The sequence below is a fragment of the Tamandua tetradactyla genome, chromosome 4 (genome assembly GCF_023851605.1).
Source record: "Tamandua tetradactyla isolate mTamTet1 chromosome 4, mTamTet1.pri, whole genome shotgun sequence".
Classification (NCBI taxonomy): Eukaryota; Metazoa; Chordata; class Mammalia; order Pilosa; family Myrmecophagidae; genus Tamandua; species Tamandua tetradactyla.
The window spans coordinates 87,745,011-87,767,137 of NC_135330.1; the positions used below are offsets into that span (position 1 = coordinate 87,745,011).

General features: G+C 37.2%; 1 long non-coding RNA gene across 2 annotated transcripts in view; it reads right to left on the minus strand.

The window, feature by feature from the left end:
• Nucleotides 1-9,838: 9,838 nt before the first annotated feature.
• Nucleotides 9,839-22,127, minus strand: part of LOC143679133 (uncharacterized) — an 89,404-nt gene continuing 77,115 nt past the window's right edge. Inside the window, exon 3 of one of the 2 annotated variants that reach the window (XR_013173566.1) lies at nt 9,839-10,031. This is a non-coding gene — a long non-coding RNA (uncharacterized LOC143679133). Of the gene's footprint in view, nt 10,032-19,090; nt 19,261-22,127 lie in introns of those variants that run through there. The other variant, XR_013173567.1, reaches the window with a different exon arrangement.

The following is a 22,127-nucleotide window of genomic DNA, read 5'->3' on the forward strand; positions in this document are numbered from 1 at the left end:
CAGGGAAATGATTATCAGTACAAAGTGCAGAAATATATGCATCATGGATGTCCCAAAGGGAGAGAAAAGGAGGAAAAGGACAGGAAGAAGATTCTAAGAAATAATAGCTGAAAATTTCACAAAGCTTATAAAAGACATAAATGTGCAAATCCAAGAATCCCAATGCACTCCAAGCAGAATAAATCCATATAGACCTATTCCTAGTACATAGCAGTTAATCTGTCAAATGCTAGAAGAGAAGGAGAAAATTCTGAATGCTGCAAGAGAAAAGTGATTCACCACATACAAGGGAAGCCAAATAAGACTAAGTGCTGGATTCTCATCAGACACCACATAGGGGAGAAGGCATTGTTAGCACATATTTAAGATACTGAAAGAAAAAAACTGCCAGCCAAGAATTCTCTATCCAGCAAAGGTGTCCTTTAAAAATGAGGGAGAGTTTAAAATATTGACAGATGAATAGAAGCTGAGAGAGTTCATTAATAAAAGACCAGCCCTACGAGAACTACTAAAGGTAGCCTGACAGATAAAAAAAAAAAAAACAAAAAACAGAGAGGCAAGACTGGAGAAGGGCACAGAATTAAAGAGTATTAGTAAAGGTAACTTAGAGGATAAAGAGAGAGAGAGACAAAAATATGAAAAATAAATCTGACAAATAAAAACCAAAGGATAAGACAGTTGAATAGAGAACAGCCTTTTAACAGCTTAACTAAGCTCCCCAATTAAAAGACACAGACAGACAGAATGGATTTGAAAATATGTTCCTACTGTTTACAAGACTCATCTTAGAGTCAAAGACATAAACAATTTGAAAAGTAAAGAATAAATATATTCCACACAAGCAGTAACCAAAAGAAAGCTGGGGCAGCTATCCTAACATTAGGAAAAAAATAGACTATAAATGCAGAAATATAGCTATATATTAATAAAAGGAGCAATTCACCAAGAAGAAATATCAATCATAAATATCTATGCTCCTAATCAAGTTGCCCCAAGATACAGAAGGAAATCCTGGCAAAACAAAAGGGAATGAAAGACAGATCTACCGTACTAGAGGGAGACTCCAACACACCACTTTCTCCAATAGATAGAATATCTAAACAGAAGATCAATAAAACAGAGAACCTAAATAATATGATAAATGAACTAGACCTAATACACATATATAGAACATTGGTACCCCAAAATATCAGGGTATAAATTCCTTTCAAATACTCATGGAACACTCTGCAGTATAGATTATATGCTAGGTCACAAAACATGTCTTAATAAATTTAAAAAGATTTAAATTTTACCCAAAAGATCTAAAAACAGGGAAATGAAGAGATACTTTGACACCAATATTCATAGCAGTATTATTCACAATTGCCAAGAGATAGAAATAATCTAAGTGTCCATCAACCAATGAATGTATAAGTAAAATGTGGGATATGCATATAATATATGTATTCAGCAATAAGAAGGAATGAGACCCTGAATTGTGTGACAGCATTAATGAATCTTGAGAACATTATGTTAATTGAAATAAGTCAAACAAAACAGGACAAATATTGTATGATCTCACAGATATAGACTAATTATAATATGTAAACTAATAGAAATATAGAATGTAAAGAAATATAGAAATAGAATATAGGTTAAATGGATATAGAAAGAGGCTAAAAAATGGGGAGAGGTTACTTAATACATGCAGAATGTTTAACTAGGTTGAACGCAAATGATTGGAATGGACAGAGGTGACTAGTACATTATTGTAAGAATAATTAGTAGTGCTGAATGGTGTGTGAGTGTAGTAGAAAGGGGAAGTTTAGAGTCATATATGTCACCAAAAGGAAAAGTTGGAGGCTAAAACATGGGAATGTATAACACAATGAATCTTGTGGTAGACAATGCCCATAAATAGCTAATCACTGTTAGGTATTGTAATAACTGTACAAATATTAAAAAGTGCTTTCATGATCTAGAACAAATGTATGACACTATTACAAGGAGTTAATAATGGAAGATGATATTAGAAAAATATATCTATTGCAAGCTATGGACTATAGTTAAAAGTAATATTTTAGGGGTGCACAGGTAGTTCCATGGTTAGAATGCTGCCTTCCATGTGGGAGACCCAGGTTCAATTCCCAGACCATGTACCCCTCAAAAACTAATAGTTTACTAGTCTTTCATCAACATTAACAAATGTACCACAACAATATTATTTGTCAATAATAGGGCATGTAAGGACTATGGGAAGATTATGGTTTTCATTTTTATTTTTATTTCTTTTCTGGAGTAGTGAAAATATTCTAAATCCGATCACGGGGATGTGTACACAACTATGTGATGATACTGTGAGCCAATGATTGCATACAGTAGATGATCTCTATGGTGTGAATACAGCTTTATAAAATTGTATTTTTAAAAGAGTTTTTCAGAAGAGACTCTTGAAACAAGTTATCTTCCTCTCAGTTTTATTTTGTGTGAACTAGGGAAGTGACTCTCCAAAATTCTATCTATTGATCATTCTCTTAGTCTCAGATTATCACATAGTATTGTACTGTCTGAAAAAATAAATAGAAGACTGAATCTTAACATGACAAGAATTCTTGCAGAGAGGCAGGCTTTGAGTAACAAAGAGATGATGAAATCAACTTTTTTTTTCAATTTTCATGCAAGTGTCCTCTTTTGTTAATATTCTTCATTGGATCCTCCTCATTCCCTTTAAAGCATGCCATCTTTCTTCTTTTCATTAGCAGAAAAGCATGTCTGGAGTGTAATCCTTCTTTGTGTGGCAAATGATATAGGCTACACACAGCAAAAAGATTACAAAAGCATACTTACTATTTTTTTAGAAATTTATCTAATGCAGGCTATGAGGAAGAAAATAGTGTTAGTATAGGTATTTACAGTTCATTTAAAATATTTCACTAATACTAAATTAAATAGAACTTTATTTTCCACCATCCTTCCCATTTAGTACTTTTTCTTCTATATAGTTAACTTCTTATTTCAATATATAAGCTCATCTCAGAAGGAAATACTAATTTTTATACAGAAAAATTAATTACTCAACTCCTCAGTAAATATACACGAAGAAAATAACTATTTATTTGGGGATTGATGGATGGAACAATGAAGCTCGAAGTGTAATAATTAAGTGTACATCTATTATTGAACATCTGAAAATTTAGTGTAGTAAGTAACCAGACTTAAAAGATTAGTTTGTAGAGGACAGAAAGCCAAGCAATTATATGATCTAGATGTATTTATTTATCTGTACCTCATTCAATAAATATTTATTGGGTATTTATTAAATACTCTAGGCATTGTGCCTTATGGGTTGTCACACTAGATTTCTACCCTCCTTGAACTTACAGTTGTCCAAGGGAGAATGAAGAATTGAAACAAAATTTATTACAATTTCATAAATTTCAGCAGGATTTAAGTGCAACTTCTGTTTTCTCAGTTCAGTTTTAATCCAAATCTCCACATTCCAAATATTGGTATCAGACCTGTGCAAGATTTGTAAAGAGGAAGGTCTAAAAATGGATTTTATAGATTTTACCTCATATTTCCTTCAAGGGTCTGTAAGAGTCTTGGAGATTAATCAGACTTTGAGGAATTTGGAGGGAGACATTCCTTGGAGCAAGATATTGAAAATTTGCAGATTTTTCCTCTCTCCTCACCCTACTAAGCCTATTAAAAGAAACCAATGGACCCTTCTTTTGAAAAACCCTGTCTTATACCCCTTTGAAAAAACCTGTGGAAGAATGTCTGAATCACACAGAAATAGATAAAGACAGAAGACTTGGCCAGATGGCCTTAGGGCAGCTGTTCCAAGGTGGGAAGTTGGATTGGGACAGTTTGTATTCCTTTTGACCAAGTACTCATAAACTATTCCCTTAATATTTGTGACAAGAGTTGGCATGTTGTCATAGTAAAAGAGAACTCTCAAGCCACCTGAGTGTAATATAACCCCAAGGAAGGACCTTGCCTGGAAAGAAGGCAGCAGAAAGTAAAGCATTGTTTTCACTTACTAAAAGAGCTACAGTGTGATCGGCAGAGGGAGGGTCTCTGAGAAACTCCCAAAAGTGGGCATTAGAAGAAAAACAGCCAGCCATTGTATATTGGCTTTCCTGGGGCATAGGGTCAGGTGACAAGTGTACCAGCCACAAAAGGTTTTACTTCTTCAACATAAAGTGTCAGAAACAGTCACTTTTAGTGTGGGAAGAAATGAATTTAGGACAGGGAGAAGCTGAAGCAGCCTCCTTGCCCATTACAGGATTTTCAGTCAGAAGAAGGCCTGATATAAGGGCTGTAAGATTTTAGCTTTGAATGCCACTAGTGTTTTTCTATTTTACTGACTGATTGGTCCTATGAAATTATCAGATTGGATTTTTCCTCCCCCAAAAAGACTATTTCATTCATTATTAAATAACCCCAAAACCTACCTTAGATTTTAGTAAAGTAGACAGAGTTTAAAAGGATTGATAAGAATAGAAAAGCTCTTGAACTTCTATTTTACTGTTTTCCTCATTCAATAATTTGTTACATGTTAGGAACAAGAACTTCATTTGTGTGAAAATGTGAAAAAGAACTAAGCTAGGATAGGCAGTCAGGGAACAATTCCCTGGGAAATAAATAGTAAGATTTGATCCAAACAATAAATAGTATTTAGCCAGGTAAAAAAGAAGTGGTAGGTTCAGAAGTTAAGAAAAGCTATTCTGAAAATATGTTTGAAAAACGGTGGTAGGAATATGCATTTTTCTAGACACCATGATTACCTGACAACTGAAAAATGGAGTGGCATAAAAGAAACAATTTATTCTCTGTCACAGTTGTGTGGGTTGATTGGACTCAGCTATGAGGCTGTTCTTTGGTGTCTCACACAGGGTTGCAGTGAGAGAGTGGCTGAGGCTGAAGTCACCTGAGGTTCAGCAGAGCTGGATATCCAAGATAGATCACACTCACAGGACTGGAAGATCAGCTTGGTTTTCAGCTGATAGCTTAGCTTGGAATTTCAACTGTAGCATCTACACAGGGCATCTCCATGGGGCCTAGGCTTTTCAAAATATGGAAGTTGTGTTCTAAGAGGGAGCATCCACTGAAGAGTTTTCTAAAAGCTACTGTTCCAAATGAATCTACCTGAAGCCAGAGGTCCATTTATGACCCCATAATGTCTCTTTAGTCAAACTTCATTGGCCAAGGTATTACCACCCAGCCGATATGCAAAGGGAACAGGGCCTAGAACTCATCTTTCAATGGGAGAAGTATCAAAGAATCTGGAGGGTATGGTCCACTGAAAAGACTAATAGACAGTCAGTGTATGTGAAGAATAGATAGTGTGGGTAGTTTATAAAATCTGCTTAAAGAACTTGGACTGTGTCTAAAGTAATGTGAAAAAATAAAAGGATTTTTGATGAATTGACAGTTATTAAGGATTATTTAAAAGATCATAAAAAGTATTCATTTTACCAAGAATTTAGTGTCCCTCAAAAAATTAATTAATGTTTATTAAGAATCTACTATTAATTCAATATGAGCATATGTATGTAGTTAATAGCATATTCCATAATATTGTGCAGAGTTCTTAGGGAGCAGGGCCTGATTGGAAATTGAGGGTAAAGCTTTCTCTAATCCTAATGACTATGCACTTGAATTGTGACATTTTCATTCCCCTCTCTAATTACTTATGAAACTTTAAATTTTCTCTGAAAATGCTCTAATTTTGTTGACGATATTTCCTTCATAGTTTAAAAAGAGGTTACAATGACTTCATATATACCTTCAATGGTGTTATATTTGTTCTAAATGTTTGCCTTCTATATGAGTCAACAAAAAACTTAAACATTATCCAGTATAAGCACTTCATATAAAATATGCAAACAAAACAAAAGCCTAATTGAATGAATTAAATTGTGCACATGGTGTCACAATTGACAAAGAATTGAAGATAAATCATTTTCTTAGTTAATGGGGGAAAACTTTATCTATAAATTTCAAAGTTACTTTGAAATACTCTTTATAAGAAATATTTTCAAAGTCCTCTTGGGGGAATGGGGAGAAAGGAGGAAAATTCAACTTCACAATTTGGAGAATTCCTGATATTCTTGCAAGCAGTGGGGACAACCAAATCAATAGGCTGAGTCCTCAATCTTGGGATTTGTTCCCAGGAAACTTATTCTCACAAAGAATAGGCTAAGCCTACTTAAACTTAGGCCTAAGAGTCACCCCCAGAGAACCTCTTTTGGTTGCTCAGATGTGCCCACTCTCTCTGAGCCAGCACAGCAAGCAAATTCATTGCCCTCTCCCTTTACATGGGAAATGACTCCCAGGGGTGTAAACCTCCTAGGTAATGTGGAAGAGAAATCCTGGGACTCAGCATCAAGGGATGGAGAAAACCTTCTCAACCAAAAGGAGGAAGAGAGAAATGAGACAAAATAAAGTGTCAGTGGCTGAGAGATTTCAAACAGAGTCAAGAGGTTATCCTGGAGGTTATTCTTATGCATTACATAGCTATCACCTTTTTAGTTTATGGTGTATTAGAGTAGCTAGCGGGAAGTGTCTGAAACTGTAGAGCTGTATTCCAGTAGCCATGTCTCTTGAAGATGATTGCATAATGATATAGCTTTCACAATGTGACTGTGTGATTGTGAAAATCTTGTATCTGATGCTCCTTTTTTCTATGGTATGGACAGATGAGTAAAAAATATGGATAAAAATAAATAGTAGGGGGAACAATTGTTAAAATTAATTGAGTAGATTGAAATATTAGCATCAATAAAAGGGAATGGTAAGGGGTTTGGCATTGATGAGTTTTTTCTTTTTTCTTTCTTTTTCTGGAGAATGCAAATGTTCAAAAAATTGATCATGGTGATGAATACACAACTATGTGATGATATTGTGGATCATTGATTGTAACCATGTCAAGAATATTAGTATGTCAAGGATGATTGTAGGTCAAGAATGTTGGTATGTCGGTTCACTCTTTATAATAAAAATATTTTTTAAAAAAGAAAGAGATACCTTTTATATATCCATATCTCCCTATTCTTAAATTAGAGATCTGGTATTATCAATTCTGTTTCTTCCCCAAATCCAGTTTCAGGTATAGATTTTACAGTGGGGAATTCTAATAATTTCAAAGAGTATCACTCAGAAATCTCTCTACTAAATGGATTGTGTATTGCAAGGCAATGTTAGAGATATCAGCTGAGATACAAAGTGAAATAGGCAATATAGTCTACTAGGGAAGATGATAGGCACATTGACCAAAGTTTTACAAAGTGAAACGTGGAAGAACTCAACATGCTATAGAAGTTCAGAAAGATAAATCATTTAAGATGAGCCTTAAGCTTTTCTATTTGGAGAAAGATCATTGTAATTTTTGAAACTGAAATTTCAATGAGTGGTAAGGACATGATTTAAAATATATAAAAAACAGCAGTCTACAAATAAAGACACCATGGGAAGAAGCAAGGATGTAAGAAAGTGAATGGGTAAAAAATAAGAGTGAGACTGACTAAAGTAAAAAGATGGTGAATGGGAGAATATGTTTCAAAGATATAACTAGATAATGTTAGAGCTTAGCTCTTAGACTAAATCTAGACTTTATTATAGATTTCTTTTGTAAGCAATGGGGACTCATTGAAGGTTTTTGAGTAAAAGGCTGATATGATAAAATCTAGCAAAACCTAGCAAAGTAGGCTGGCAGAATGTGTAAAGTTGACTATAAAGGAGATTACTGGTGAGAAGGAGGCCAAAAGAAAGGCTATTGTCTTCAGCCAGGTGGGGTCCTGAACCATGGTGTTAGTGTGGAGCTAGATAGGAGAATTTTAAGGAGAGAGACAGTGTGAGGGTAGACTAAAAACTTTGTGACTGATTGAACATAGAGAACAGAGAATAAAGAGGAATCAAAGATGATGTCAACACTGAAAGTCTAGGTTATAGGAGAAAAAAGTGATCTGGAGATGTAATGAGAAGATAAATGAGTTTAAATTTGTACATAGTATGATAGGTGTGAAAATATTCAAATAAATGTGTCTTGAAGGCAGTTAAGAATTTGGTCAGGAGCTTAAGAAAGGAAGCAGGGCTAATGATTTGAAATGATCTGCAGATTATAACACCATTTATTGAATATTTAACTTGTGCCAGACACCATGCTAAGCACTTTACATTTATTATTTTATTTATTCCTCAAGTAACCTTGAATAAAAAGCCATTACTATCATATTGAGACCAAATTAAATGAAGTCACTTTCCCAAAGTTTCTCAAATAGTAAAAGGAAAAGCTGGGATTGCAAGCAGATCTGTCTGAATCCAAAGCAGATCTTCAGATGCAGTGAATTAACCAGAGAGTAGCTTTACTTGTTCATCTAAAAGGGGTCTACCACATAAGAGCAAGCCCATATCTCCCTTTGGTATCTTAGCTGCCAAGCTGCGATGAAATGTACCCCACAAGGTGTTGGCCTAACAACAGGAATTTATTGTCTTGGGATTTCAAAGTCTTGAAGGCTTGATTCCTCCAGGGGCCAGTAGTATTCTGGCTAACTGGCAATTCTTGGGTTACTTCGCATTTCTATAATGTGACAATGTCCTCTCTTTTTTACTTCTGGATTCAGTTGACTTCCTGCTTCTACTCCACCAAGTGACTTTCTATTCTAAAGCCTTCACTAGCAGGATTAAGACCAAAATTCATTCAGTTGAGCAACAACTTAACCAAAACTTACATCTTCAAAAGGTCCTATTTAAAATGGGGTCACATCCACAGTAATGGATTAAGTGTAAGAACGTGTTTTGTTTTGTTCTTCCCCTGGGGTATGTAATTTAACGTATCACAGATAACAAAATTGGGTCCTGCTGCCTCTAAATAAGTCCTGAAAGGAGTTTTAGCCAGAAGGTTTTGACCTTTCCCTAGAATTTGTCTTGATAACCTCATATCTTTTCATATCTTTGAAACCTCATTAAAGTCCAGGGCAACAAGAAAAGTGCCATTCAGCACCTTAAGTGCTCATGAATTCCTCAGTGGGTAAACCTATAGAGTGGATCCCTGAAATACTATGCTAGCCTCAGCACTTAAAGTGAACCACCCAAACCTAATTGGATTGCATGATAAAGCAGTTGATCTCAGGAGCCTGTGAGAAAACCAAACAAATATGACTTACTTCCATTTCCTTCATGGACCCATTTACATTTTTAAGTGAAATAAAGACATACGGGTGATGCAGCTGATCTTGATTCAACAACCATTGTTTAGCACAATCATTGAAAAACCAATAGATCCACATTAGGCCCCCCCTGTTTGGAGTAGGTTAAAAACTCAAGCTTTAAAAGCAAAATTTCTTACAGTAAGACACAAGATTGGCTAAAAAAACTCCACTGTAAAGCTATGTGTGTTTTGATATGAACATTAGCTAGAAGCTAGAAAATTTCCCTGACACCAACCCCAGTTCTTATCTCTGTTGAAGTGCAGCCACAAGGCAAGTCACAACAGTGTCCTAGTCCTTTGCATACTTGAGCCTGAAACACTGGCCAGACAAAGGCCTCCTCATTCCTGTGTGCTGCTTTGGCTTCCAAATAATACCTAAAACTTATTGAGTTCTTAAAGTGTTTTGGGATCTGAACTAAGGTATTTATTTAGGTGTGATACCTTTTTAGGTAGGTACTGCTTCACCCTTATTTCCTGTATTCAGCTGTTCTGTGCCTACTCTTAAAACAATTTCTGGTTTGTGTGGAGATTTATCTCACCCAGTCATACTTCTTCCTTCCAGTTTCTAACTGATTGAGTATGAAAACAATGAACTGATAAGCAGATGGAGATCAAAGTATTCACTTTCCTTATAGAGACATAATCACTTCAAGTTGTGTTTAGAATTGAAGCCAAATAAACTAACCTTCCTATTACTCACTTCAAAATCTGAACCTTAGAATTAACCACTGACTTGAATTGTGTCTGCAGGCAGACTATATACATATCACCAGCCAGCAGAGGTGAGATGGCTTGGGACTTGTCTCATAGAGCCAGTCTTCAGCAGAAGAAGCAGCTGCAAAACACAAGACAGAAGCAGCTCTGAGAAGGCAGGCATGGTGCCACGACTGTTTATTCCAAAGAAAAAGTACAAAGGAAATCCCACTGTCTTTCTTCTAATAGTCTTCATAGGAGAGAAAGAAACCCTTATCTTACTTTACTTTTTTTCTTTAAAATTTTTTTTATTAATTTTTAATTTTTTTAAAAAATATGACAAGAAAGGAACACAAACATTCTTAACATATGATCATTCCATTCTACATATATAATCAGTAATTCACAATATCATCACATAGTTGCATATTCATCATCATGATCATTTCTTAGAATATCTGCATTAATTCAGAAAAAGAAATAAAAAGTCAACAGAAAAAAATTCATACTACTATACCCCTTACCTCTCCCTTTCATTGATCACTAGCGTTTCAAACTAAATTTGTCTTAACATTTGTTTCTCCTACTATTTATTTTTATTCCATATGTTTTACTCATCTGTTGATAGGGTAGATAAAAGGAGTATCAGACACAAGATTTTCACAATCACATAGTCACATTGTGAAAGCTGTATCATTATACAATCACTTTCAAGAAACATGGCTACCAGTACACAACTCTACATTTTCAGGCAGCTCCTTCCAGCCTCTCCATTACATCTTGACTAACAAGGTGATATCTATTTAATGTTTAAGAATAACCTCCAGGATAACCTCTCAACTCTGTTTGGAATCTCTCAGCCATTGACACTTGATTTTGTCTCATTTCTCTCTTCCCCCTTTTGGTCGAGAAGGTTTTCTAAATCATTTGATGCTGAGTCTCAGCTTATTCTAGGGGTTTTCTGAATGCCTTGATGCTGAGTCTCAGCTCTTTCTAGGATTTCTGTCCCAGGTTGTCAGGAAGGTCCACACCCCTGGGAGTCATGTCCCACATAGACGGTAAAGGGCAGTGAGTTTGCTTGTTGTGTTGGCTGGAGAGAGAGGCCACATCTGAGCAACAAAAGAGGTTCTCTTGGGGGTGACTCTTAGGCCTAATTTTAAGTAGGCTTGACCTAACTTTTGTGGGGTTAAGTTTCATATGAACAAACACCAAGATTGGGGGCTCAGCTTATAGCTTTGGTTTTCTGCACTGCTTTCAACTGATTTTTTTTTATTAATTAATGGAAAAAAAGAAATTAACCCAACATTTAGAAATCATACATTCTACATATGCAATCAGTAATTCTTAACATCATCACATAGATGCATGATAATCATTTCTTAGTACATTTGCATTGGTTTAGAAGAACTAGCAACACAACAGAAAAAGATATGGAATGTTAATATAGAGAAAAAAATAAAAGTAATAATAATAGTAAAAAACAACAACAAAACCTATAGCTCAGATGCAGCTTCATTCAGTGTTTTAACTATTACTTTACAATTAGGTATCATTGTGCTGTCCATTTTTGAGTTTTTGTATCTAGTCCTGTTGCACAGTCTGTATCCCTTCAACTCCAATTACCCATTATCTTACCCTGGTTCTAACTCCTGCTGGACTCTGTTACAAATGACATATTCCAAGTTTATCCTCGAACGTCGGTTCACATTAGTGGGACCATACAGTATTTGTCCTTTAGTTTTTGGCTAGACTCACTCAGCATAATGTTCTCTAGGTCCATCCATGTTATTACATGCTTCATAAGTTTATCCTGTCTTAAAGCTGCATAATATTCCATCGTATGCATATACCACAGTTTGTTTAGCCACTCTTCTGTTGATGGAGATTTCGGCTGTTTCCATCTCTTTGCAATTGTAAATAACGCTACTATAAACATTGGTGTGCAAATGTCCGTTTGTGTCTTTGCCCTTAAGTCTTTTGAGTAGATAACCAGCAATGGTAATGCTGGGTCATATGGCAATTCTATATTCAGCTTTTTGAGGAACCGCCAAACTGCCTTCCACAGTGGTTGCACCACCTGACATTCCCACCAACAGTGGATAAGTGTGCCTCTTTCTCCGCATCCTCTCCAGCACTTGTCATTTTCTGTTTTGTTGATAATGGCCATTCTGGTGGGTGTGAGATGATATCTCATTGTGGTTTTGATTTGCATTTCTCTAATGGCCAGGGACATTGAGTATCTCTTCATGTGCCTTTTGGCCATTTGTATTTCTTCCTCTGGTAGGTGTCTGTTCAAGTCTTTTACCCATTTTGTAATTGGGTTGACTGTCTTTTTGTTGTTGAGTTGAACAATCTCTTTATAAATTCTGGATACTAGACCTTTATCTGATATGTCATTTCCAAATATTGTCTCCCATTGTGAAGGCTGTCTTTCTACTTTCTTGATGAAGTTCTTTGAGGCACAAAAGTGTTTAATTTTGAGGAGCTCCCATTTATTTATTTCCTTCTTCAGTGCCCTTGCTTTAGGTGTAAGGTCCATAAAACCACTTCCAATTGTAAGTTTCATAAGATATCTCCCAACATTTTCCTCTGTTTTATGGTCTTAGACCTAATGTTTATATCTTTGATCCATTTTGAGTTAACTTTTGTATAGGGTGTGAGAGATGGGTCTTCTTTCATTCTTTTGCATATGGATATCCAGTACTCTAGGCACCATTTATTGAAGAGACTGTTCTGTCCCAGGTGAGTTGACTTGACTGCTTATCAAAGATCAAATGTCCATAGATGAGAAGGTCTACATCTGAGCACTCTATTCAATTCCATTGGTAGATATATCTATCTTTATGGCAATACCATGCTGTTTTGACAACTGTGGCTTCATAATATGCCTTAAAGTCAGGCAGCGTGAGACCTCCAGCTTCGTTTTTTTTCCTCAAGATGTTTTTTAGCAATTTGGAGCACCATGCCCTTCCAGATAAATTTGCTTATTGGTTTTTCTATTTCTGAAAAATAAGTTGTTGGGATTTTGATTGGTATTGTATTGAATCTGTAAATCAATTTAGGTAGGATTGACATCTTAACTATATTTAGTCTTCCAATCCATGAACACGGTATGCCCTTCCATCCATTTAGGTCTTCTGTGATTTCTTTTAGCAGTTTTTTGTAGTTTTCTTTATATAGATTTTTTGTCTCTTTAGTTAAATTTATTCCTAGGTATTTTATTCTTTTAGTTGCAATTGTAAATGGGATTCGTTTCTTGATTTCCCCCTCAGCGTGTTCATTACTAGTGTATAGAAATACCTCAGATTTTTGAATGTTGATCTTGTAACCTGCTACTTTGTTGTACTCATTTATTAGCTCTAGTAGTTTTGTTGTGGATTTTTCCAGGTTTTCGATGTATACTATCATATCGTCTGCAAACAGTGAGAGTTTTACTTCTTCCTTTCCAATTTTGATGCCTTGTATTTCTTTTTCTTGTCTAATTGCTCTGGCTAGAACCTCCAACACAATGTTGAAAAATAGTGGTGATAGTGGACATCCTTGTCTTGTTCCTGATCTTAGGGGGAAAGTTTTCAATTTTTCCCCATTGAGGATGATATTAGCTGTGGGTTTTTCATATATTCCCTCTATCATTTTAAGGAAGTTCCCTTGTATTCCTATCTTTTGAAGTGTTTTCAACAGGAAAGGATGTTGAATCTTGTCAAATGCCTTCTCTGCATCAATTGAGATGATCATGTGATTTTTCTGCTTTGATTTGTTGATATGGTGTATTACATTAATTGATTTTCTTATGTTGAACCATCCTTGCATACCTGAGATGAATTCTACTTGGTCATGATGTATAATTCTTTTAATATGTTGTTGGATACGATTTGCTAGAATTTTATTGAGGATTTTTGCATCTATATTCATTAGAGAGATTGGCCTGTAGTTTTCTTTTTTTGTAATATCTTTGTCTGGTTTTGGTATGAGGGTGATGTTGGCTTCATAGAATGAATTAGGTAGCTTTCCCTCTACTTCAACTGTTTTGAAGAGTTTGAGGAGAGTTGGTACTAATTCTTTCTGGAATGTTTGGTAGAATTCACATGTGAAGTCGTCTGGTCCTGGACTTTTCTTTTTAGGAAGCTTTTGAATGACTAATTCAATTTCTTTACTTGTGATTGGTTTGTTGAGGTCATCTATGTCTTCTGGAGTCAAAGCTGGTTGTTCATGTCTTTCCAGGAACCTGTCCATTTCCTTTAAATTGTTGTATTTATTAGTGTAAAGTTGTTCATAGTATCTTGTTATTACCTCCTTTATTTCTGTGAGGTCAGTAGTTGTGTCTCCTCTTCCATTTCTGATCTTATTTATTTGCATCCTCTCTCTTCTTCTTTTTGTCAATCTTGATAAGGGCCCATCAATCTTAGTGATATTCTCATAGAACCAACTTCTGGTCTTATTGATTTTCTCTATTGTTTTCATTTTTTCAATTTCATTTATTTCTGCTCTAATCTTTGTTATTTCTTTCTTTTTACTTGCTTTGGGATTAGTTTGCTGTTCTTTCTCCAGTTCTTCCAAATGGATAGATAATTCCTGAATTTTTCCCTTTTCTTCTTTTCTGATAAAGGCATTTAGGGCAATAAATTTCCCTCTTAGCACTGCCTTTGCTGCATCCCATAAGTTTTGATATGTTGTGTTTTCATTTTCATTCGCCTCAAGGTATTTACTGATTTCTCTTGCAATTTATTCTTTGACCCACTCGTTGTTTAAGAGTGTGTTGTTGAACCTCCACGTATTTGTGAATTTTCTGGCACTCCGCCTATTATTGATTTCCAACTTCATTCCTTTATGATCCGAGAAAGTGTTGTGTATGATTTCAATCTTTTTAAATTTTTTAAGACTTGCTTTGTGACCCAGCATATGGTCTATCTTTGAGAATGATCCATGAGCACTTGAGAAAAAGGTGTATCCTGCTGTTGTGGGATGTAATGTCCTATAAATGTCTGTTAAGTCTAGCTCCTTTATAGTAATATTCAGATTCTCTATTTCTTTATTGATCCTCTGTCTAGATGTTCTGTCCATTGATGAGAGTGGGGAATTGAAGTCTCCAACTATTATGGTATATGAGTCTATTTCCCTTTTCAGTGTTTGCAGTGTATTCCTCATGTATTTTGGGATATTCTGGTTCGGTGCATAAATATTTATGATTGTTATGTCTTCTTGTTTAATTGTTCCTTTTATTAGTATATAGTGTCCTTCTTTGTCTCCTTGAACTGTTTTAGATTGGAAGTCTAATTTGTTGCATATTAGTATAGCTACTCCTGCTCTTTTCTGGTTGTTATTTGCATGAAATATCTTTTCCCAACCTTTCACTTTCAACCTATGTTTATCTTTGGGTCTAAGATGTGTTTCCTGTAGACCGCATATAGAAGGATCCTGTTTTTTGATCCATCCGGCCAGTCTTTGTCTTTTGATTGGGGAATTCAGTCCATTAACATTTAGTGTTATTATGTTTGGATAATATTTTTCTCTACCATTTTGCCTTTTGTATTATATATGTCATATCTGACTTTCCTTCTTTCTACACTCTTCTCCATATTTCTCTCTTCCATCTTTTCGGTTCTGACTCTAGTGCTCCCTTTAGTATTTCTTGCAGAGCTGGTCTCTTGGTCACAAATTCTCTCAGTGACTTTTTGTCTGAGAATGTTTTAATTTCTCCCTCATTTTTGAAGGACAATTTTGCTGGATATAGGAGACTTGGTTGGCAGTTTTTCTCTTTTAGTAATTTAAATATATCATCCCACTCTCTTCTAGCTTCCATGGTTTCTGCTGAGAAATCTACACATTGTCTTATTGGGTTTCCCTTGTATGTGACAGATTGTTCGTCTCTTGCTGCTTTCAAGATCCTCTCTTTCTCTTTGACCTCTGACATTCTAACTAGTAAGTGTCTTGGATTACGCCTATTTGGGTCTAATCTCTTTGGGGTGTGCTGCACTTCTTGGATCTGTAATTTTAGGTCTTTCATAAGAGTTGGGAAATTTTCAGTGATAATTTCTTCCATTAGTTTTTCTCCTCCTTTTCCCTTCTCTTCTCCTTCTGGGACACCCACAGCACGTATATTTGTGCAGTTCATATTGTCCTTGAGTTCCCTGATACCCTGTTCAAATTTTTTCATTCTTTTCCCGATAGTTTCTGTTTCTTTTTGGAATTCAGATGTGCCATCCTCCAAATCACTAATTCTATCTTCTGTCTCTTTAAATCTATCATTGTAGGTATCCATTGTTTTTTCCATCTTTTCTATTTTATCCTTCACTTCCATAAGTTCTGTGATTTTTTTTTCAGTTTTTCTATTTCTTCTTTTTGTTCAGCCCATGTCTTCTTCTTGTCCTCCCTCAATTTATCGATTTCATTTTTGAAGAGGTTTTCCATTTCTTTTCATATATTCAGCATTAGTTGTCTCAGCTCCTGTATCTCATTTGAACTATTGGTTTGTTCCTTTGACTCGGCCATATTTTCAATTTTCTGAGTGTGATCCGTTATCTTATGCTGGCATCTGGGCATTTAGTCAGATTTTCCTGGGTTTTGGACCCAACAGGTTGAAAGATTTTTCTGTGAAATCTCTGCATTCTGTTTTTCTTATCCTGCCCAGTAGGTGGTGCTCGTGGCACACAATTGTCTGTGGGTCCCACCAGTAAAAGGTGCTGTGGGTCCTTTAGCTTTGGAAAACTCTCGCCGTGGGGGAGGTTTGCCAGCTGAAGCTACTTGGAAGAGTGCCAGCTGGCCCAGGGGTCTGAATGAGGAGAGGGTCGCCAGCCGCCGCAGCCCAGGAGAGCACCCGTCTGAATTTCCTAGTCGGCCCTGGGCACCAAGCGTGGCGGGAGGTCGCCAGCCGCTGCGGCCCGTGAGAGTGCACCATTCCCAGCCGGACCGGGGTGTCACGTGTTTGGAAGGTCCCCCCCGGTCACCGTTCTCCACGGCCTGGGGATTTCTGATCCAATTCTTTCAGTTGGTCCGGGGGGCCTCGCGTGGTGGGGGTCCCAGCCATTGCAGCTTGAGGGGACCGCCTGCCCAATTGTGCCATCTGGCCTGGGAAGGAGGAGGGAAGGGACTCCGACCACTTGCCACCCCACCCGGGGAAGCCCGCGCCCCTCGGCCATCTCACTGGAGCAGGTTCTCCCAGCCAGTCAGCCATTCCAGGATGGGGTACACTGTCTTTTTGATCTCTGTCGTGGCTCTGGGAGCTGTTCTGTATCATTTCTACTCCCCTAGTTCCTGTTCTGCTCAGTGGACACCGCCCCCTTCCTGGCGCCACTCCCGCAGCTCTTGCCAGAACGACTGCTGTTTTCTGCCATCTTCGCCGCCTGTCGGTTTCTGGCCTCCCCTTATCTTACTTTAGAGAAGTGCTTTACAAGCAGAGATGCCCATTGAAATCTCTGGGAAAAATTGAATAAACCACATTACCTGGTTACACCCCAGGCAACTGGATCAGAATCTCTAGGGATGAAATACAGGCATAAGTATTTTTAGAAAGTTCTCCAGGTAATTCACTGTGCAATCCAGGCTGATGAGCAACCACTTAGAGGCTTGGTGACTGCATCCCCTTGTAATGCAGTCAGTAATAACCAGCATTTTTTGAGTCACTACTTTGTGCTGAACAATTTACATAATCCTCCTCACAGATCCATGAGGCAGATAAAATAATCAATGCCATTCACAGATTGGGAAATTGAGGTTCAGAAAGGCTAAATGAGAAATATGGGATTACAAATTTAGTAGTCTGTCTCCAGAGCTGGTACTTAACCACCACACACTGTGCTGCTTATTGTGGATGCCAGGATCCCAGCAATCTCTCCAATAATATAATACATTCTTCCTCTTGTAAGGAGGATCAAATTAGGTTTGGAGAAATAGGATGATTTCATTTCAACATTTTCTTAAAGAGAGGGCATCAGTGTCCCTTCTATGGAAATGAAGAAGAAGAATAAAATTTCCATTCACTAACATTTATAGAGATTTGGAAAATGGGTGTTAGGAAATAAGAAATCAATAAGAAATGGTTAGAACTGTAAAGCAATTGAAGTTTGATAGCAAAGTTTTATAATTTTAAATAGTCATCCTTGGCATCTCAAGATTGAGCATAAGAAGAATCAATAGCACAGTCTAGGAATAGAATTATAATTTGTGAAGGAAAGTGCCATGAGAGGTTACAGGAGCAAGATCTTTATAGATGCTTGTGAACATGCTGATGAGAATCCAAGCTGAACAGACAAAAGGAGAATAACAAAAGACTAGAAGACAGGAAGGGACTGAAAGTCTGCAAGACAGTTGAGGTTAAGTTCATACCCTGGGACACTAACCACTGGGTCAGTACATGAAAGTTGATCCATTATAAGAATCTCTGATATTTTAAAAGGTGAAGACAAAGCAGAAAAAGAATTATTTACCATTTCTCATATCACATTTCTAAAACTCTTCAAAAGTAGAAGGTAATATAAACTGGACCCTGCTTTATGCAAGACTGCTCAAACTGAGTAAGCGTTTATATGTGAAATACTTATGCCTTAACTTTCTTGAATGCTGAAGTAAATAGCATGCAATGGGTTGTCTTAAAATGGGAATTCAATGACTCATGGTTGTGAGGCTGAGAAAAAGTCCAAATAAAGGTTTCATCAAGGCAATGCTTTCTTCACAGAGACTGGCCTTCTGGGGCGGACTGCTGATGACCCTTGGTTCTATGCTCCTTTTCTCATGAACACAGTGCACACAGTGGCCTCTCTTGGCCTCTCCCTTCTCTTCCAGGGTCCACTGATGTTCAGCTTCTTCCTTCCAGTGACTTTCACTGTCTCTCTGTCTGAATTTCATTCCATTTATAAAGGACTCCAATTAATAGGATTAAGATCCATCCTGATTGAGGAGGGCCACAACTTCTTAAATGTAACTCCAAACCATCACACTGTATTTACTCTACTGATAACAGAAATTTTAACACTGGAGAGGATTTAAGTGACTCTGATGGTAATTTCTATAGAGCAAATAATCATTATAACTTATTCCTTCTGTGTTTTCACATATTGAACTTGCAGGACATAGACTAGATCTATAACTTGACCTGGAGAAAAATATATCTCAATATATTTTATCTCAAAAATATATTACAATAGGGTGTTTGAACACTTGATGAAAAATAGAAAAAGAATTCTATACACAGATGTGTTGCCTTGTTTCATTTCTTTCTTTTAAAGGTATGAATCATTACTCTCTTATGAGAAGAGAACTGGGAGGGGGCAAAGTCTCCATCAGCTGTGCCAGGAGAGGGCTGCAAGGAGCTTGTGAGTTGACACTTTGCATGTTCAGAGCTGCACCCAATAGCTGTAATGTTGCTAGTAACACTTCTGGAAAGGAAAATAAAAGCTTTTTATTTGTTCATTGTAATGGTCATCTCATTCTTCTCATTTGTATCACTTAATCATTTTACCTGTGAGTGACTTTATCATCTCTAACATCCTAACCTCCCCACCCCTACACCATTACTGACAGCAGGTAAAACTTTTAACACCATTTTACTATTAGATTATAAAACTCTTGAAATTCTAGTGCATTGTGATATATAGAAGCTAGACTCTTAGTTTTTACCGAATGAATAAATTATTCTACAGTTATTCTGCCTTTTATATTGTTTTTACTTTTGGTGATTCAATTATCCTTTAATAATTTACCCATAAGCTGTGTAAAGAACAAAGTCCCTGACCTAGCCCCTAAGAACCTGTGTGATCCCACCCATGATGACCTCCCAGGACACACTTGACACCTCCCTGCTTCATCTGTACATGCCAGCCACATTGAACTTTTATTTTTGTCCATCAAATAATCTAGGCCCTCCAATGAACTAGGCCCTGTGGATAGCAGGTGTTCATAGGCATCACCTTGTCAGAAATGAAGATTCTCATGCTCTACCTAAGAACTATTCCATCCAATCTTCATTTCACATGACCTTTAGTAGATTCATAGATATAGGAGTTTGGGAGGGATCCCCCATAGATGACTTACTCAGGTAGGGGTGCTTTGGCTTCAGATGGATCTGCTGCCTACTGGTGTTTCCCTTAGGTGAATAGCCCCCATGCAAGCAAACACTGAATTAGACTGCCTTTTGCTGAAATTCTGTTAGGTAGTTAGGTAGTCATGAGCCCACCTCATGGGAAAAAGGGAACCACCCCAAGGTCACCTCCAGGAGGCTAGAACCACCTTTAACAAATGTTTAAATTGAGCAAACCATGGTCAGAACATACCACTGTTAAGAGATGGTTAAATTATTAAATTGAGCAGACTGAACATTCAATTAAAGCAAGAAACAAAGCTGCAAGGGAAAAACTCCAGTAATGCATGCACAATGCTACCATCAGTTGGCCCCAGAAAACTCTGAACTAATACTGTAACTGGGGCTAGTCTGGTTCTTTACCAACTGAGCCTATCCTTCTTTAGGACATGTTTTTTCTTCTCTGTACTTACTGCTTTTAATAAATCACTTTGCTCACCCAACTTCCACTTGCATTTCAATTTTTTGTCTCAGTGAGTCAAGGACCAAGACTCCCAGCCAGGTAAGACCAGGGCTGACAGTTCTTTGACTCTTTTCTCATTTTACCTTCTCCCTAATCTTTACCTAGTAGACTACTACTCATCCTCCAGATTTCAATTCAAAATGGGAACTTAGTAATTTGAGCTGCAGCTTGTAGGAGTGACAATTTTTTTACTTTTTGTTGACTCAAAAAAGAGAATCTAATATTTTGGCCTCATTAAAATCATGTTTTTGATACCTCAGACTTGACCATGCCAATCAGCACACTCAGAGAAACAAATTTTATATTTAAACTGAAGTTTGCAAAAACATGTCAGAAGTTTCATTTGTGGTAGAAAATGGTGGCATAGAAAAATTTTAATTGTTACAACTAGGTGCATCTACATTGACTTGATGTGTGCATCTACATTGACTTGAGGTTCTTTTATTTCAAAGTCTGTAATGCCTTGTGGAACAGCCTGAACTTCTCATAGGTGTCCAAGTCCACAATGCCAAGATGAGCAGTTTAACTTTGTCCCAAAGGGAATCCCTGGACATTGTTAGGGGAATTTCACTTTTACACTTTTAATTAGTTACTCTTGTTCTCAAAGCAAACATATAAACTGCATTTCCTGAGTTTGAGAAATGAAACCCCCAAAATGAATCACGGTGAAAAGAATTGCTATCTATGTTACCGTCATTCAGTTGCTACTATATTTTTCCAGCTCTAGAAAGCCTAACACTTTTAAATTTCTTACCATGTATAGATAAGGGAGAAATGACTTCTTTAATATTCATTATCTGTATATGAAAGTTAAAAATGCTGCTTTATTTATGATAATTTTGGGCTGTGTTTAAAATATGCCCAAACAACCTGGTGAAAATTTGAAAAACTTTGTAAATTATTTTCATATTTTGTTTTAAAGACTGTAAAATATGGATAAGGAAAATAGCTGTACTACTGAATTGTTTCCCTATAATGTTTTATTACATTGTTAACCTAACTGTAGTGACTTTTTAAGATGTTTTGTTGAGTAGAACATTAAAGAACTAAAAACCAGATTTAAAGATTTGAGTTACAATTATTCCTATATAAAGAAAACTTCCTCATGCTTCTGATATAATAGACATTGTGTTTAAGCATGTCTGATTAAAACTTTTAAGGAGACTTCCGGAGAAGATGGTGGCTTATGTAAGACATGCGGATCTTAATTTCTCCTCCAGAACAGCTACTAGGGAGTAGAAACGATACAGAACAGCTCCCAAAGCCATGACAGAGATAAAAAAGACAGCATACCCCATCCTGGCATGGCTGGCTGGCTGACTGAACGCGCTCTGGTGAGATCGCCAAGGGGCGCAGGCTTCACCGGGCGGGTAGGCAAGCAGCCGGAGTCACTCCCTTCCCCCTTCCCAGGCCGGCTGGGAGAATTGGACAGGTGGTCCCCTTAAACTGCGGCGGCTGGTGCCCACACCATGCACAGCCCCCCAGACCAACTGAGAGAATTAGATCAGAAATCCCCAGGCCACGGAGAATGGCGACGGGGGGGAGCCCCTTCCAAACCCGTGACTCCCCGGGAACGTGCACTCTCCCAGGCGGGCCGCTGCAGCTGGCGCCCTCCCACCACCGGGTTGACTAGGAAATTCCAACAGGTGCTTTCCCGGGCTGCGGCGGCCAGTGATCCTCCCCGCGTTTGGACCCCGGGCCAG